This window comes from Macrosteles quadrilineatus, unplaced genomic scaffold (genome assembly GCF_028750875.1).
Source record: "Macrosteles quadrilineatus isolate MER2022 unplaced genomic scaffold, UCM_ALF_1.0 Scaffold_4__1_contigs__length_99947679, whole genome shotgun sequence".
Lineage (NCBI taxonomy): Eukaryota > Metazoa > Arthropoda > Insecta > Hemiptera > Cicadellidae > Macrosteles > Macrosteles quadrilineatus.
Window position 1 is genome coordinate 27,214,678 of NW_026542597.1, and position 20,344 is coordinate 27,235,021.

At 32.4% G+C, this 20,344-nt stretch overlaps 1 protein-coding gene across 1 annotated transcript in view; it reads right to left on the reverse strand.

The window, feature by feature from the left end:
- LOC128991511 (adenylyl cyclase 78C-like) overlaps nucleotides 1-16,042 on the reverse strand; it is a 178,129-nt gene extending 162,087 nt beyond the window's left edge. The window contains exon 1 of the mRNA XM_054414450.1: nucleotides 15,931-16,042. The gene's annotated coding sequence lies outside the window, so the exon portion shown is untranslated. The remainder of the gene's footprint in view (nucleotides 1-15,930) is intronic.
- Nucleotides 16,043-20,344: the final 4,302 nt, after the last annotated feature.

Below are 20,344 nucleotides of genomic sequence, written 5' to 3' on the forward strand. Positions count from 1 at the left end.
GTCAATATGTGTGTGAATTAAGTTATACTAATCTTTGCACTACTCTTAGGTTCTCATATTGAACCATAAATGTATAGTAAATAATGGTTTAAATACCTTATACTGTCTAAGGGATCCCTAGTAGTATATAGGCTGCAGTTTTATTCCCAAGGGGAACTTCTTCAGGCTGTGAAGGACATAAAATTTCATCGCAGAGGAAGTCATGAAAGTTAAAATCCATCGAAGTCACATTTACACAAATCACAGACGAACGCACAAATAAAACAAATAAACACTACAAAAACCTGGTAACGGGAAACGATACGCACGAAGGGTCTTAAACTTTGACTACTTCCTCTGGAATCAAATATTTTATGTACAGCCTGAAGAAGTTTTCCTTGGGAATGAAACTGCAGTAGCATATAGACTACTAGGGACCACTTTGACAGTATAAGGTATTTAAACCATTATTTACTACTATACCAGTGATCCGGATACTAACAACATGAAGCAGAAATTAATTTAGAAGATAGGTAATTGTGTTAATTACTGAAACAGAATTTTAAATAAAAAGTTAACATAAGTTTCGTTAGTAACAATCTTTCGAGGGACATAAAAATGTATTAACAATATTTTGTGATTCAGGAAAATGTATAACTTAAAACTTAAGGACAGTCTTACAAGCTTTAAGGTGGGGAATTATCTACCAACCCTCTGCATCCTACTATATTGCCCAGCTTACCTAACCTCATTTTACCTGACCTGAATCCCCTCAATATACTTGCATGAAGCTAACACTGATATTTTAACCAAAAGTAAGTATTTCTAAGAACCGGGAATCTACAAAATAATACTAAAGAAATTACAAGCACATAGTGTCTTCCAAAAAGATAATATAACTAATTTATAAGTTATAATTTAAACTGCAAAACCAAAGCTACCCCATGTCAACAACAATTAATATACAGTAGTATGTGTTGTAAGCTGTAGTTTTTATTAGAGTCAAAAGCTTTTTGGAGGGTTATGAGTTCTTGAAAATAAACATTTCTTTGTATTTTATTTTGGAGATTGATTTGTATTACTGCACTTCTTTTCAACTAAGAATCAGGTGAAGTAAAATAAAACAGTCAGTTAATCTCCTCAGGCTTCACTACTGCACGAGCTAATTTGCATGATTCTTTTTACGAGTGGCCTCCAACAGAAGATTTGCATTGTTTCGTTAATGCGGAGAATATATTAATGCCAACGATTTGGTTCAGTTCTTTTACTTCGATGTCGATCGGCTTTGTACTTAGTGTATCTTGCCATCCCAACACTGATTGATTTCCAAACAATTCTTTTAATTTATTTTTTTTGTAGGCCTATATATTTTTTTTTTCATTTTGCAGAATAAGTTTTTGTTTATTATTGAATTGTTGACCCTATAATGCAGATATTCCTGTGCACAAATAAAATTTATTTGATATGTTTGCAATAATCTCTAGATCAGTTCATCAGTAACTCTACTAACACTTACTATAAAATAAAATATTACCTAAATAATCTGAAAGTTCAAAATGTCTTAACACATTCCATCCATGTTTTGACTGTCAAAGCAGTATTTTATGTGAAATGTGACTTGCCTAAATCAGCGATGTATTTATCTCTTTATTTCCCCCTTGAATTGGAACTTCATATTACTAGACTGACTTAAAATACAAAGTCTTTGTTATAAGCCCTTAACATTGGTTTTGTTTTAGATATAAAACTGTATTATTTCAACGTTCTGCTTAGTTATTTCCACTTATTGTAATCAGGGTGTTTCCAGTCAAGTCCTAAGTAACGCCCGGTCGTAGTTCATTGTCCTTGTAGCATTGAAACATTTTCCTCAAATGGAAGCCTTAAAAACTACCTTGCTTAACTGAGTTACTTCTTAATGTTTTAAGTATCTGAGGAACAAGCTTTGTTAAAAGAATACTATAAGTAGATTTTTAGAGTTGTTATTGCTCAATGATATTTTTGTCCTAGACACAATCCCGGGATTGTTTTTCACATTATTTCAGGCTAGACATGCAGTTGCTCTTATATGGTTTGTTTTTACTTACTATTTATTATTGTCGACAGATGTTTAATTGAATTCAGTGATTTTGTAATGTGGAACTTCTGCCCAAAAGACTCGGATGCGAATTTAGCCAGTCACAATGAAAATTTACTATGATAATACTGCTACGAATTGGTGGTTTAAGTCCATCATAAGCTGTACGTCTATCTATAAAGAGATAAGTTTATATCTCTTAGAAAATTTTTTATATCTCTTAGGAGTGGTCGCGGCATTATAACTTAGATAAAATGATTAGAAGTGATTTGGCGGAATTTGAACCCAGGACCTCAGGGACTGAAGTCCCGCGCTCTCACTAGGCCAGTTCGACCCCCCTCATGATTGATCTCTCCCGCTCAATGATATTGGGTTGGGTATTGATCCATTTTTTGTTACTTTAATATGGTCCTTACTAAATTAACCAGTCGCCATAGTTAGTAACAAAGCTGCACAAGTTAATTCAATACATTCTACGCTGATATTCAATTTCAGTTGGGGTTTATACACAGTTTAGTAACTCTATCGTATTAAATTAATAGTGTCGTATGACTATAATCTGTTCTGGTCTATTGTAATTAGCTGAACAGCTTTTTTAAAGTGGATTGTATGTTTTGTTAAATCATATTAACCTTTTGAAGTTTCAGAATATTCAATTAATTTAAGTTTTAGCAAAAATTTATTTTTTACAGCTTACTGTTAGTAACAATGAATCAGTATATGGTACATGACATTCAATCAACGAATGTGAAAATTGAATTCTCGTATTGTAATTTGTGAAGAAATATTCCTAAGAGAAAAAATTATCTCTTAATATAGATAGACATAGACATACAGCTTATGATGGACTTAAACCACCAATTCGTAGCAGTATTATCATAGTAAATTTTCATTGTGACTGGCTAAATTCGTATCCGAGTCTTTTGGGCAGAAGTTCCACATTACAAAACCACTGAATTCAATTAAACCTCTGTCGACAATAATAAATAGTAAGTAAAAACAAACCATATAAGAGCAACTGCATGTTTGGATTCGAGCCAAAGTGAACCAACAGAAATCATATACTGGAATAGAAACATAAATCAAAGGCTGATAAACCACTTTGCTTGCAGCCTGCGCTCCTCTGTTGTAGTTCTGGGAAGAGAGAGATAAATACAAAAATATCGTCCAGAAACTATTTACATTGTTTCACTTTGAAGTTGTTTACAAAATTTAATTTGGAAATACATGTGTTCCTGAGTCTTGCTAAAACAGGTAACATTCAGGAATCATATAAAATTTTAACATTTATCATGTTTACTGGGCATTAAATAAGAACCTATACTTTTGTAAGGTTTAAATTTACACATTACGAACAATATCTATACATATACTGATATATAATTGACGTTTTATGAAGTAATGTAAAGTTTATAAGTCTAAACAGGGCATTATTAGGATCACACAGTTGTCCATCATGTAGGTATTTATGACGTGTTTAGAATTTGCTTTGCCAATTACGTAATCTAATTTCACCCAAGAAAGGTGTTGATGAAGATTGCTTGATGAAAAGATGGACATTTAAAGGTAAATCACATTATCAAAACAAGTTACTTTTTTATCCATAAACGAATGTACATTCCATTAATTAAAATTGGACTGTGACTGTCACTAATTGAAAGGCTATCTTTAGTTCAATCTAAGTATTTTGATTTTAATTGAAGTTTTGAGATTCTAGTACCAGTTAGCAATAGTTACTTGTTATTATAAAAAATTTTTATACTATCACCGAAATTGCATCAAAAGTAATGTAGATTTTTAGATCTAAAATAAAACATATACAATGTTTTTATGAACAGGTTCCCGAAATCAAAGTTCGATAAGTAGAATTGAGTTTAGAACACGATTCATTGAAAACAGACCCAAAAAATGGGGCTTCTTTGTAAACTAAGCTATAATTTTAAAGGTTCAACTCAGTTTTTTTGCTTCCATATTGGCAATGACAACATAGTCCAACAATTCACAGTCCACAAACGAGGATATCCAAAATTAACGTCCGCACAGTACTACGACTATCCGCAGTTTATTACAGTATTATATTGTCTGTGACAGTACTATCCTGATAATTAGAAATTCGTAAATTACAACGAAAACTTTTGGTTCGGATTCCACTATAAACTGTGGGTCCCTTAATTACCATTTGTGGTATGGGATATTAATTACACTCCTGTCTAAGGAACCTGTCGGCCTCAGCCAGTAACAAGACTACAAGACCGCGCCACTCATCCTAACTCATCTCCAGACATACTTGGCATAAAATACCTACTTTGTATGGTCACCATTTCAGATAAAACGATTTAATTAAGTATTAAATAAAACACCGTGCCACCAGTACAATGTAGATTCTATTACAGGGCATTTTCTTACTAAAATTACACTTCCTTAACTGACAAATAGTGTGCTTGAGATAAATGACTGCCAGAAAACATCTGTCAAATAAACAAAATGTGTAATGGTTTTAATTAAAATCTTTTGTAAACCAGGTAGTATTTTGTAAGGTTGGCAAGGCTGCTGTTTGTTATATATAAATAGAATTTAATCACCAGCAACGTTGAAGCTATCATAATCCTACTAATATTATAAATGAGAAAGTTTGGATGTATGGATGTATGTTTTTGACAAGTGAATGCGAAAAATACTGGTCGGATTGGACTGAAATTTGGCATGATGATAGCTCACATTCCCAATTAACATATAGGCATATTATTATTTCAAAAATCCTTTCGGGCTCCACCCCAGTGGTTCTGGAGTTTCCCATGTTAACCTTATGAGAAATGGAATTATTGAATCTTAACAGCTGTTTCAATTAAACAAGTTGGTTCTGCTCTATGATGTTCAATAGCATTAAAGTTACAAGGATTACCAACAGGGTGCAGCACTATTATTTCTTTTACATTTATGACAACAGCTAATTTGCAACCAAAAGGTGAGTGAGCGCAGCGAACGAACTTCAACCTGGAGGCGAGTTAGCGTAGCGAACGAGGTAACCTGAGGGCAAGTGAGCGCAGCGAACGAGCTCCAGCCTAAAGGTGAGTGAGCGTAGCGAACAAACTTCAACCAGGACGTGATTGAGCCATGCGAACGAGATAATCTTGAAAATTAAGAAGTTAAACGGGGCAAAGCCCGCGGGTTACAGCTAGTAATAGCTATAGTTAACGTTTTTGTTTGAAGTTGTTATGTTTAACTTCAAATCAATTGTCACCCTATATCAAAGCATGAGTGCAGCTAAGAAGCTTGCGACAGTAACACCTTTACAGTTGGTACCATCAAGTGGAGGTTTTCAGGGAACTAAACCTGTGATCCGTAATTGCAGAGCCTCTCCCACCTAAGCCATTAATCACCATTACTATCGGCCCGTTAGGACATTAAGACATTAAGGCCAGCCTTGCAAAGGTCGCTTGCTTTCGTACAAATCAATGGCCGCATCTTCTGCCATTGTTAGTCAATGTAGTCTATATATACCACACTTTGCTGTTATGTATATATGTATATATTATATTTTTATCCAACTGTCAATACATACATTTACAAACATAATATTTTTTGCTCTTATTACTTATGTAGGCGTTTCAATACAGACATTTGAATTTTTTTATGTAGGTTTTTGTACCGTGAAAACTACCCTGTTAAGGTCGATTCACACATTTCCGTTCAGTCACAGTTCCGTTACAGTCCAATTACAGTTCAGCAATTTGTCAGTCATCTGTCCGTCAGTTGGTTTCAGTCAGTCTTCCGTCTCTAATATTTACAGTTATTTACAGTCAAATTTTTTGTTATCATAAACCTATATTCTATCAAATTTTCACTGTCCATCTTGTTGATTGTTACAAACAGTACCCTAAATATAAACGCAACCAATTAAATAACAATAACGCTATTTTATAACCACAAACAGGTCCGTCAGGACTCCGAACAATCCTAAAATATCGGTGGAAAGAAATCTGAAATTGACTGATGGATGCCGACAGAGCGACGGGACTGCAACCGATGAGAGTAGATAGCGCAATAGAAAATCCATTAAAGAATATTTTTGTTAACTGTGCCGTGCCTGAAGTGACTGGACTGTGATGTGCCGTAAATGATGTGTGTGAATCGACCTTAATAGTGTATTACGCTACAAGACCGGGGAGTAGTCTTGTTGTTTTCAGTACGAACATGGCTTTATTCCCGTGTGAGGCTTCGATCGCGGGATTTCATGCGAGTACCGTAAACACCTTCTAAGGTGCTGCGTATAATATTTTCCACCATTCTACCAGCAACAAGATGTTACAAGTTTAGTGTTTGCTTTAGACATGTAGACTAACATAACCTTACTTATATTTCTAACATTTTGCCTCTTAGTAAACATTAAAACTCATACATGTTTTAGATTTATCTTGCAGCTAATTTGGGAAGATTTCACTGCATTCGTAATGCGTCGTCTCGAATGTTAATGATCACAACACTCTACATGCTGACGCACGTCAACCGAAGTGATACTTGCATTATTGCGATGGCCTAGTCTATACGGGCTGAGGAGGAGGAGGTAGCTTTGTCGACATCATAGCATTGTTAGTTGTCGTCTATTGCAAAACTGGTCAGCTGTGTTTACCGAACTCCGGCTGGCTTTACCAGTCCCTTTTTGTAAACAAAGACTTTCTGATCCAAAACCGAACAGAAAGAAACGATACTGTGTATTGTTACAAAAATTAATTTAATATTTAAACATCTTAGTCTTTGGTTTAAGTTTACCTAAATTAAAGATTAAATACTATTGATACTGTCAAGGGATCCCGTTCTCCCCAAAAACCACTGGTTTCACACCAAAAGGTCAATTTCCAATCCGAACCCCAAGTTATAATCCTCTACATGCCTGGCGTATTATATGTCGTCATAAGCACACAAAAACACACGAAAACATTTCACAACTTGTCATCTGCTTGCAAACACCATACATCCGCTTAATATTATTGTTATTTGCTCTCACTTAAAATCTTTTCTCGTCGGTTTTCATGTTTAGTTGTTATCTGTGTGATAAAGCATTGACGAGTTAATAGAACTATTTGAAGAACGCCTTTTTTAAGATTCAAGACTACGTTTATAAGTCTTCAATCTTCGGTAAAAGGTTATATAGTTAAAGTTTTTGTTAGAGGTTTTTATGCGTACTGTAACTTCAAATCAACTGTCACGCTAACTCAATCAAAGTAAATAAATGAATACAATTCAGTTGAATCACATGTTGTGCATTAATGAAAGTAAATATTCAAAATTTTCACATTTCAAGCTACAATTCACATGTGTCAAAAAATAAACATTCATCCACATACAATGTGTGTCCGCTGAATCTGAAAATTAGAGATCGTGAAACGAATTGTGTATAAAACTCGCTCAGTGGTATTTTCAATCTTCTCAAGTATTTCATTGTTTAGGGAGGTAATAGGTTTATCGCTTCCCAGGATACGATATCATGACGTGTTGAGAGAATTGCTTTAATTCCAACGCAATTATTAAACTCCAATTCAGATTGTGGGTATATGTTTGGATAATGTTAAATAACTTATTTAAATAAGTAATTAAATATATGTAGGTAGTTGGTTGAAAATGTAATCAGTTTGGTAATCCAGTTATAAAAATTAAACTGTTGTTTGATGGATTATTTGGAATATTGATGGATCCAATCGATATTTTTCCCTTGAAACAGCCAGGTTTTAAATATTGCCTTAAGCGATTTGAGAATAGTTATAATTGAACCGGTGCCTCAAGGCCGTAAGCCTTGCGTTTTTACTACGATAGAGGCACGTCCTTGTAAAAAAAAATTATTTTCTCAGTGACAATAATATACGTTAAAGATAAATTTGTATAAGATTTTACTACACTTTTCATAACGAATTATACATTTTAGCACTTTACTTTTTTTAGCAATAAATGTTATTTAACTATTGGAGCCAGATTCAATCAAATGTTTTCTTTTTACTTTTTTTATAAATAAAAGCATTTTACATTCAAATATTGTGTCCTTGTTGAGGTTATTAGTTTCCTTGAATTTCTGAAGGAACTTCCTATATTTATATTGTTTCTTTATTCCACTTCACATACAAAAATAACTATTTTGAATTTAAAAAAAAACACACCGTTCGTTTACCTACAACTAAATCAGTACAGTTTTACATAACTTCAAATTTTATAACAAACCAAAACATTGAGGGCATAATAGCAACACCGAATCGTCCCTACACTACAGTGTTTTGGACAAGCTGAGTGTCAAATCGATGGATTGTTTATCAGAAAGTGATAACTGGAAAACAACACAACTCATTAATGGCTTGCCTAATTGTACTTAAGGGGTGGTTTGTAATTTAAATGGCATATTAATGAGACAAACATTACGGAACTCAAGTCAACAAATAATAAATCGTAGGTAATCTATGTTTAGATAGGTGAAAGTCTTTGCGAAACTTAACTCTAGTCCTGTGATCGTTATTGTATTGCTATATTGGTGAATTGTTTATGTTTACACAAATAATAGGCCCGGTACCGGTACCTATTTTAATGATTGTTAGAATTCTTATACTGAGGGCTAAATATTCTAGTTAATTCAATTCCATTTTTAAGAGTTGTTAGCCTCCGGATTACGTTTGAATATTTATAATGGTTTAAATACCTGAATTCATTATTCCAAAATGCTGCTTGTGGCAACTATAGTTTCGATTCACAGGGAACCATCTTCAGGCCGTACAAGGCGTCATATACGGAGGTGAATAACGACGCCTTGAACGGCCTGAAGATGGTTCCCTGTGAATAGAAACTATAGTTGCCACAAGCAGCATTTTGGATTACTGAATGCAGGTATTTAAACCATTATAAATAATTCAATTCCTTTAACGAATATTTAGTTTCTAATATTTTTTTAAATACCAACTAAGGAGATTGTTATTGCGTAAGTAGGATAAATTATTTTAATTGTTGTACAAAATTCTAATTAGCCAGCAGTCATTCAAAATAAGTAGTATAAAAGTAGAAATTTAAACTATTTCATGTTATCTGAGCATGACGGATATAAAATAAATGCAGGATGGACTGGTGAAATTAATCAAAACCCTTATGAATATGTTTCTAAGGACATAAAGAGGTTTATCCTTGTATCAGACGTCCTTTGTTAAAGTTCTAATTATCAATGTTTACGTATGGAGGTTTTAAACCAGGATTGTTATAAAATATGCATGTATACCGTACCGTATTTTTGACCGATTCCAGGTTTCAATGCAACACAGTGTATGACGTGTATATTTGATATAAACTAAAATTTCAGAGATTTGGATGAATATTTATTTTAATTCGAAGTATCAATGAAAACTTTAGAGGTGCTAAAAATTACTTAACATATCATTAAACATTTGATTTGACGTTATAGGATACACTTTCTCTGCTTTTTAACCCATTTTAAAAGACTCCCATTTTTGTCTACTCTCCATAATTTTTCCAAGGTAACCAAATTAAATGTAAAATGAAAACCTGACTTCTCACGAGGTCTTTAAATGTTTAATTAAATTACCAAGACCTTTCATTGCGATTTTCCAAAACCTAGCCGTTTTGGAGTTTTTTTTAGGTATTAACTTCAAACGACAACTATAATTACAAGAGAATTAAGGAGCTAGACACCCTGTATACGTATTAAAGGCTTAAATTAAAAAAAATTGAATAGGTATATAAAATGGTAGTATAAAAATAATGTAGGTATATATGTTGTAGCCTATTTTCAGTTGAGCTTAGTTTTATTGGAATTCTATTTCCTTTAATGGGATACTCATCATTTTCCTTTCATTTTTCTTCACTAAGATTCCACCTTCAGTTTTTAAAGCTAAATAGTTTAGAACATATTCTGAAACAGCTGCTTTTTAAAAATTTTCTTGTAAATCCCACTTCACATAAACAGTATTCGAGAGAAATCAGTAATTTATACCAGCCCCTCTGACTTTGGTCAAAACAAGGTTTTTTCAAATCTAAAGATCTTTACAACTTCAATTCAGGAACGGAACATTCCACAGTTATAGGCCCTGTAACCCAATGCTGGATTAAGCACTCTAAACTTACATCAGAAATATAAATTATCACTCAAATAGGTTTGTGTATAATAAATCAAGAAAGCGCATTAAAAGATTACAATAAATCACACGTGACGCAGGTAGAGTTTGCGATGTATTGTACAACTCCCGCAGATGAGAAATGACGTCACCGAGAAAACATTAATAACCACCGAGCTGTCAAATGTAGAAGTTGGGAGTTGCATTCTTGCTGTGAAAAATAATGGATACAACCAAATTGTTATTCGCGACGATGGATATTTGACTGTAATTTCACAAGTTTAATTTTTCGTTCAAAAGCCTGTAAAGGTTTCTACAGTTGTTATTTCGAGTGTGCGTAAACTAAGTCAATGTGTCTAATCTGAATTCGGGTGGAGATTATGATTCCTATAGAGGTTGGATCGTGGAAAAAAATAATATACAACTCAACAACCTGATGGTAACTAGATATAGTAACTGTTACGAAGATGAAATGTCTCTTAAACTTCACTGGTGTATAGTAAATAATCAAATAACTCTAAATCGCAAAATATTTTACAACCAAAGACGTTAAATTGTTTACACGTTAACTATGTTATAGACAAGACCTAAAAACTACTCGACTTTGTTCATTTTAGCGAATTTCCCTATAGGAAAGTAGCTATTACCGTAGGTCTCATGGTAAGACTTAGGCCCGGGACCGATTTACTTTTTCATTTTAATGTCCCCAGAGGCCAAAAACACCATTCGTTCAAATTTTTATATATGTATATATATATATATATAGGTATATATATAGATTTATATATATATATATGTGTCCGTGAACACGATAACTTGAGTAATTTTTATCCGATTTTGATGAAATTTGGTTTGAAGGTGTAAGGCGGGATAAACTTGAATGAGTTCGCGATCCAACATGATCGGACCATGGGAACAGGGTTTTATGGGGGGTTTTATGGGGTAAAAATTGGTTTTTCTCACTTTTTACCCTCAAAACACAAAATTTCTCAATTTTTCTCTAAACCTTCTTAAAGAGCTTAAAAAAACAAACAATTCAGTATATCAAAGTGTTTTTGTACGGTTATTGGTTACGGAGAAAACTAAAAAAATGGTAAATTTAAAATTCCCATGTTATTCTTATGGAGAATATTGTAAAATGTTGTAGTTTGCTTGTTTATGGATATATTTTGATCAAACTTGGCAAATTTATTTATTTTATAGTAAGCTATCAATATTTTACTAAAAACACACTACTTTATTAGTTTCCTTGTAGCAGCAAACCTAGGTACTCGTTAAACCTAATGTTATTTAAATAGATCAATTGAAAATCAATTCGGCCAAATGGAAATTCGCTTAGACGGCAGGTTTGCTGCGGCGGGGGTATTCATTTTTCATTAAAACTGTAATAAACTATAAGCCCAAAATAATCCAGGCACCATCAATACATATTTAATCCTATTAAAAAACAATACAATAATCCAATGTGACAGCAGAGTGTTAAGAGTTCTAGTTCTATTGCATGGTTCACAGTGCTTTTTCAGCTTTATTCACAGTAATTTTCATCTTTTAAAATTGGAATACGTTATTCAAGCTTTTAATGTATAAGGTGTTTAATTGCATGCAAGATATACCCTCGAATTCTCTGAATGTACATGTTTTTTATATTTTTATTTTTATTTTACGCCACTCTCTTATTAAATTCGAACTATTTGAAAGCCAAATTTGTCCTGATTAATGATTAGCTCAATTAAAACACAAAATGTCCTTTTGAGAACCAGTTTGCAAACTCTAGGTGAAAGGTGAAACCCAAGAAATGCAAAAACAAACAAGTTCCAACAACATTAAATATTTACAAGATAAGAAACTTGATTACATTCCAAATAAGCCACGAACTGTTTAGTCATTTTAAACCTAACAAACTTTAGATGATAAAGGAACTAGTTATCAGTTGAGGTGACATCCGCGAACGCACGACCTTGAATGATAACAATAGCGACTCGTAGAGGAAGTAAGCTTAGAACTTGGTAAACAGTTTATATCAATGCCAGGGAAACTTGAATTAATTACAGTAGAGGAACTTGAGCATTAATGTTAGTAGTGCATACCCATAAGATTCGAATCCTTTATTGTAATGAGATACAGAAGTGCTAATGACGTCAAAAATATAATTTTAAAAATGTAAAAGTTGTCATGAACACTATCACAGTCGACCTTCTGTATCATGGCCTTGTGGCCGTGCAATGCACTTCGCATTAATTTAAATTTAAAGCATACAGAGAGAATCGTAGCCTCTTTAAGTGTGTTAGTCGTAAAATACGTATTTTAATTATTCATTACTCGTATGTCCATCTGTACGCCCAAATGCGTTGATGTTTTACTAGTTTCTTCTTCTTGGGATTTTTGCATATTTTTCAGCATTTGCTTTTTTTTGTTATACTACACTGACAAACAGTACTTTAAAAAATATTTTTTTCGTATATCGAATTTAATCTGAGCTGAAATTATTATCACCTGTTTCAAAAGAATTTTTACATATATCATGTTTAATTTATGGCTATCAAAATACATACATTCAGAACTTTTTAGCAAGAATATTTTGTTTTAAGGAAAATCTGGATGTGGAAAAGAGCAACGTTAGTCACTGGCGGTTTGCGTTAGATCGTAAAAGCTAAATTAAGTTACCAACACCTTCAACCACCTCTCTGTGCTGTCAAAGTAAGGTAAATGTCTATACAGGGACATTTTTCGAGAAATTTCAAATCTGTTGGATTACAGCAGATCAACTTATACTTCAGTGCTTATGCTAGTTATATTTATGATTTATTAAATTTTTCTCATTCTTGACACTTGGAATTCCACAAGAGTAGGAAATAACGTTTCAAATGGTTTAGATATAAATAGTTTATTAAAAATTTAAGAATGCTTTGTAACAGTTTAACCTTTACCCTATATAAGTTGCTGTTCTTTACTGAATACAAACCAAATTAAAAATATACATATATGCTGTAAAAATAAACGATTTCAAATTATTACCATTGAGCAAATACTTCACAGAGAGTATTTGACCAAACATTGGGATAGATATCACTATAAACACGTAGCTTCATTTTCCCCCAGCTAAGCTTGATCCCCAAGTACCGTACCCAAAATTTCTATTATGGCTAAATTTTGCTCAAAAGGCGAAACAACCTACGTGTACTTTCTGTATCTAAACACAAATTATTGTTCGAATGATAAAATATATTTATTGTACTAAACACATTCAAATTAAGTATAAGGTTTTGGCTCATCAGTCAGAGGTATGACGTCATATGCAGTCAAGGTTTGGCGATAATCCCTACATAATAAACAAGGAAAATACATGCGCAAACAAACCATTACGACTGGAAGAAACTCAAATCTCTAGAAGTTTCCTGATGTTGAGTACAAGTTATGCTAATAATATTCCGTCTTGAAGTAAACTTAATTTATTATACTATGTGTGTTGAATTTCTAACAATTATACCAACACATCGGTGTAGGATTCATCTGAACGAATTGAATTTTAAAATAAAACTAATAATGTTTTAGTTGAGGAGAAGGAATCTATTTAATTGGCGTAAATACTTGTTCCCAGCTTTAGAAACTAGTTAGAAACCCGTATCTTTGATTAAACAATAATTTAAATCTGTGTACACAAAATGCCAATAAAGTTACTGCGTATAAAGTCCTGAAAGATGTACGTTTTTGTTAAACGGTTGACCACAAAATGAAAGCAACAAAAAAGTGTCCACTTGAAACAACCATACCTTTATAAATATAATATAAAACAATGTAAAACGTTAGATTTTAAATAGATTCTCCCCAGCTAAACCAATTTAGCACAGTATAATTAAAATTTTCAAATAAAACATATTGTTAGGTACAAATTAGTTTTACATCCGTAATAAAACATCACTCAAAAATCCCATAACTCTACTATCAGTCGTCCTTTAGACCTGACCTTGCTCAATAGCTGATAATATGTTCCTACCTTCATAAAGGAAACAATAATAGCTATTCTGATAACAGTCCCATTAGCTAAGCTTTTGATGGCCTACGATCTCATTCTTTGTTGTAATTTATGATTAATAGATGGAATTGGTGATTGTGAATATCAATTGATATTAGCTTTAGGTAATTGCAATGGCTAATTATTTGCAGCTTTTGTCATTAAGTATTGGCAAATTGGTAGTTGCTTTGAATTTTGGAAGAACTAAAGTATTTTATTGTCTGTGACTAAACATTCCATTTACTTTTAAAGTTGTCATTAGGTTTTAGTGAAAATTTCTGTAGTTGAATTGTGCCACATACATATTGTGCTGTTACGTCTTTCTGTTTAATTATGTCAACATTTTAACCAAATAAACTGATAGGGCGTCTTAGTGAAAGCTTTAGCATCTTTCATTCCACATTAGCTATCTCAGTAATAGAAATTAGGGTAGAAAATAGAGTTTTAGACTGTGGCACATTATGTGAGTGGCTCGTTCAAAGATTTTCCTGTGAAAAGTCAATAGCTGGTCTATCCAGAAATAATTGGATTAAATAGATAAAATATTGTTTCATGAAGAGGTTTTTTTGCCTTAAACTAGCGTGAACAAACTTGCCAAACCAGCTTTTAAAAGGATTTAACTATGCCATGAAATATGCATAAGCTTTCTATGTTTTTCGCATGTTGTAATTAGTTTACAATATACAAACCTTACGATTCATATTTAGGACTCGTATCATTTTGCAGCTTCAAATTTTCAAGAAACTCTTTTCTTATGACGTTGCTCCTAATTATGAAAAACACGACTTCAATGCAAACGGATTACATATAGCATTAAGAGGTCAACGGAATAATATACAAATAAAATTAGTGAAGCATAAAACCGATACGGTATTTTAAATTTCTTTATTCAGTATAAATTTTTTCGATATTGTTTTTCGGATTTCCATAGTAAAACTACCAGGCTTACAAGTGAGGTATAAAATCAACATAACTACTTTTAACTAAACGGACGTATTTTAATTTCCAACTATGAAATATTTATTTATATTTCACAACAATTATACAACTGGTGTGTTCAATAATTTACGTGTGGTATTAGAGATACAAAGCTTAACTACTGTAATATTACTGACTGGAGGATTATTTAATCCTGTTTCTCTAATTGATTTAGTTTTGTTAAGATTATTAGTTGCCACATTGTCAATTTGCATGAAAACAAACATAACTTTTTTTGATGGCAGTCATAAAAAGTTTCCCAACTTTAAGTTTCAATGAAAATAATAATAATACTTAGTGTTATCATTTTTGTTCTACTGTTTTAAATCTTTTGAATCATTTGAACACACTAAAATATTTTGAAAAGAGTGCTTTAAACTTCAATTTTCGTAGGCTATTTGAACAAGTAGTGAAACTTTGATAGCATTGTAGCAGATTTAAACTATTTACAGAAATGTTTTTTTTTTGTTTTTTTTTTCTAACTACTGTGTGCAACATAAACACAGTTGAGTACTATACTCAAAATAAAAAAATAAAAACAGTCATTGTTTCTTTAATGACGATAAATGGCCCTGGCTAAAGAAAATTATTCGTTTCGTAGTAACAATACTAAGTCATATACCAATAAACCCTTATCCTTAGCTCCTGAATCATCTACTTTAATTTGAGATCAAATACTCCCATTTGCGTCCTCGTCTTGATAACAATAATCCCACTTGTATACTCCCTCCTTTTATTTTAACTATAATTTAAAACCTTAACAAAAAAACTAAAATTCTAAAATTTACCTTTTCTCACTAGTTAAGTCCAAAGGGCGACTCACTATTAAGAAACACCGGGGAAGCGGTTTTGGCGGGTAACACGTCCACGACACTACACCGAGACGCGGCAAGCAGCGACTGACGCGGCGTGTAGCAGACGACAATCTTGTGCGCATCTTTCCCGCGCAGCCAGTGATAACAGCTGATAGCGGGCTGTAGCCGGTACGATAATCAACGTAAATTATCGTGTACCTTTTTTAATTATCGTAACAACTAATATTTAGTAAGTTAAAGGGTACAGAAATCTGAAAATTTACTGTAGTGTAGTGTTGAACAAAATATCCCAGAGTATAGTGCACTTAAGTAATCAAAAGGTTGTTAGTTTGATCCTGAAAAAAGTCAAGAGCTTTTTATGGCTCTAAACTGGACCATGCTATCCTTTATCAAAGAAATAATAAATGGTTTTGGTTGAATTACCAGCTGATTACAGCCTGTAACAAATATAACATCTCATGTTTGTAGTTCTTTCGTAATTTGGTGTAAAAATTTACCCTTTTTTGCCGGGGAAATTATCTGTTCTCGTGACTTAAAAATAAACCGAGCAGATCATGTAAATTGGATTGTTTTTGCGATTTGCCAAGGCAATTTAAGGCCTTTTTATTCAACCACCGAGACTACTAACCTTCTAAGAAAGCTTTCGCGTAAGGGTTTGAGTTAGATTATCAAAAACGTTCCAATTATCCACATAATTATAGTTGTTTCATAGCATTATTAATATTTTGGCTTTTCTTTAACTACCTGTGTAAAAATCAGCAATAGGTAAGTAACAAGTTGGATGTATCCTCATAAACATCAACACAAATTATATAAATTTAGCAGAACACGCTAATAAAATATACAATTACTCAGGGATATCCCTAAAGTAATGAAATAATTACATAAATATTGTATTAAATTTATTTGAAACCTTGCTTCCTCATTAAACCTATTTACACTAATCCGTATATAAAGAAACTATTGCATAGACTGTAGATTTATGTGACAAAATTGCAGTTAAACATTTCCACTTGACGTTTTATTACTTTTTGGCTTAAATATTTCAATGATAATCCTTTCTGGAAGGCGATGAGAATTCTGCCAAGACCCTTTCCTCGTTATTAATGAGTTAAAGCTTTTCAAGTAAAGAAACCATTTAATGAAATCGGAATGTGTACGATAAAATTGCAGCAATCGCTATAGAAAAGTGGATTAATATCCGCTTGGATTTCAACTCGTTTTGTTGGTTCAATGTATTTTAAATTAATAACTTAACTCTGGAAAATGAATTTTCAATGTAAAGGTAAACTTGGATTAGGTTAAATTATATGTTTTTATCAATCCTGATATTTTACTAAAAGTTAAGTGTAGTAGAAATAGAAGTACGTCTTTAACCTTTTCAAGAGAGATTTGAAGACAATGCACTCAAAACCTATGAGATTGTGGGCAAATATGAGTGGTATAAGTATATAATTTAACAATAGGTAACCAACAGGGCATGCCTTCAATTCTACAGGTTGCTGGTTCAAACCCAAGCAAAATAGAATCCATACCAGTATGCCATTTGACATTGGGATTTTAATAGAGATGCTATCAAACTCTATTATGGTCTATGTATATAGTAACAGGACCAAGGATTTAACCGTTCTCTCAGGAAATAAACGTTAAAATGTAAATCGTGTATACAGGTTGGCTGAAAAATAACTTGCACCCCCCTTAACTTTTCAACCATTAGAGATATTTGAAATCTGTTTGTGGCAACTTTCTTAGCTATGAGGGGCTATAATTATTATGGTCAATTTTGAAAATGTTGCCCTTATAACAGCTAAAAATGATCAAGACAATGGTTATTAAAAGTTATTTTGAACTGCCATTTTGTTATTAATGGTCCGATTTCTATTTTCTTTATGTTAATTGTTATGTTTCACCAAGACCTGTAAAATGATACCAAACTCGACTATACTTGCTATTGGAAATTATTGAGCTACCCCCTATCCCCGCTACCCCTAAGGGCAACATTTTCAAAACTGATCATAACTATTGTAGCCCTTCATATCCAAACAAGTTGCCGCAAACCGATTTAAAATATCTCAAATAGTTAAAAAGTTAAAGGGGGTGCGAGTTAATTTTCAGCCACCCTCATGGTTATTTGGATTTGAAACGTTTTAGAGCGCCATTTTCTTATTAGTGGGCCGATTTTGGTTTTCTTTATGTCAATTTGTATGTTTCGTCAAGACCTGTGAAGTGATACCAAACTCGACTGTACTTGTCTTTTGAAAGTTTTGAGCTACCCCCTACCCCCACTACCCCTAAGGGCAAAATTTTCAAAATTGACCATAATAATTATAGCCTCTCATAGCTAAGAAGGTTGCCACAAACAGATTTCAAATATCTCTAATGGTTGAAAAGTTAAGGGGGTGCAAGTTACTTTTCAGCCACCCTGTATACGTATATCACACAATAGAAAATAAATGATAAAACTAGCGGTAGATTTATCAGATTTTTTATCAATTCACCCCGGTCTATCCAAAATATTAACAGAAGTTGATTCAAAATACGAGATACTTACATTGATTGGTTATTAATAAATACAAGTGTACTGGGGAATAATTATTTCCGAAGCTAAACAATTCCAAAGAAATTCTAAAACTGCTCCGAGTATAAAAACCAAGTTTCAGATTTTTTATTCAGACAAAATGACATGTATTTTTAATTTCACTGTTATCTAATATTTCCAATATTTAAATAGTTCAAATAATTAATATTTTTAAATATTTCATATAAATTAATATATTTAAAAATCTTAAATAATTAATATTTTTTAATATTTCAAATATTTGAAATAGTTAATATTTTTAAATATTTCTAATATTTCGTAGCCAACGGAACATTTATATGAGCAAATTAATTTGTAAATGACCACAAGAATGCTGGAATATAAAAATTAATTAAATTTCAAATCAGCAACAACGTTTCATCAGATAGACGGTGGTAAAGGCAGATGCCACAGAGAGCCTACTTGAATTAATTAGAGAATTCCTTCCTCTTATTATGTTCCTTAGAAGCCAAAGGAAGAGCAAAATCTTTACAATCATCTGTAGTAGTCTAATGAGATTATGCATTTCAATAAGGATTTATATCTAGAATCGAATTCTTCACTGATTTAAAATACAATTGTTGGTAAACTCAGGAGGGTAACAATTGCTATTATTACTGTTACTAATTACTATTATCAATTACTGTAAAATTACTTGTTATTGAATTATGTAGTACATAAGAAGCTTAAAATTGTTCATAGGCCTAAAAGAGAACAGCAGACATTACTTAGGTTGAAATGTTTCAAGTGAGTTTATTTCATAATCGATCCAAATTACAATTTAAACAATTTTATTAATTCAATAACGGCTATGAACCCCAATTTTCAAGCTATGCCCCTGAATATAAAATAAATACATCGCTTTGTTACTTATTTACAACGTACATTTTCAGTGACCTACAACTACTGCGGTCCATGTTAAGTTGTTATTTCGTTTTTTCACTTCCCGCTAAATAGCTAATAAAAATTGAAAATCATAATTTTTTCTTTATTTCCAGTCGTTTTGGCTGCCCCTAGGTATGTGTTTTGTGTAATCTCTTATTTAATACGTATAAAACATTACGCATTACGTTAATTGGGTATTATGGCTGTAAATGGATTTGAATACTCGGATTCAATATAACTTTGTGATTTCTAATATGCAAATAGAAATCGCTATTTTCTTATTTAGTTAAAAAGAAATGCATGTTTAAACTTCTGCTAGTAAAACATTCTTAAATCTAGATTAAAGTAAAATATCTGTTATAGTAGACAAGTAATGCCAACAAGTTTGAACTAACTTACTTTATGACCATTGCGAATGATAATTAATAGCACAATAGTAAAAATGATCAAATATAGTTCTTTATTGGCAAACGTGTTATGTTTCGTAGGTCTATTCCAGGTCAAGTAGTATACATAAACATGCAGCTCATTGCTAAGAGTGGGCGACCTTGAATATATCTCCAACTAGATTTGCATAATTTACGCTAACTGGCTACTAAGCTATCAAGTAATTTTGGACAATCCAAGGGGTTTCGCTGAAGATAATGCTCATTTCTGGTGGAAAATAATTCGTAGTTAGGATAGTGCTAAATTTTCATTATAAAATATATTTAGCTAAGCAACAATTAGCTTGTAAGTACTTAACTAAAACTTAAAATTAATTATTTGATTTCAATTATAAGAAAAATACACATTTTTTTTATTCATGACAACAGCTAATTTGCAACCAAAAGGTGAGTAAGCGTAGCAAACGAACTTCAACCTGGAGGCGAGTTAGCGTAGCGAAAGAGCTAACCTGAAGGCAAGTGAGCGCAGCGAACGAGC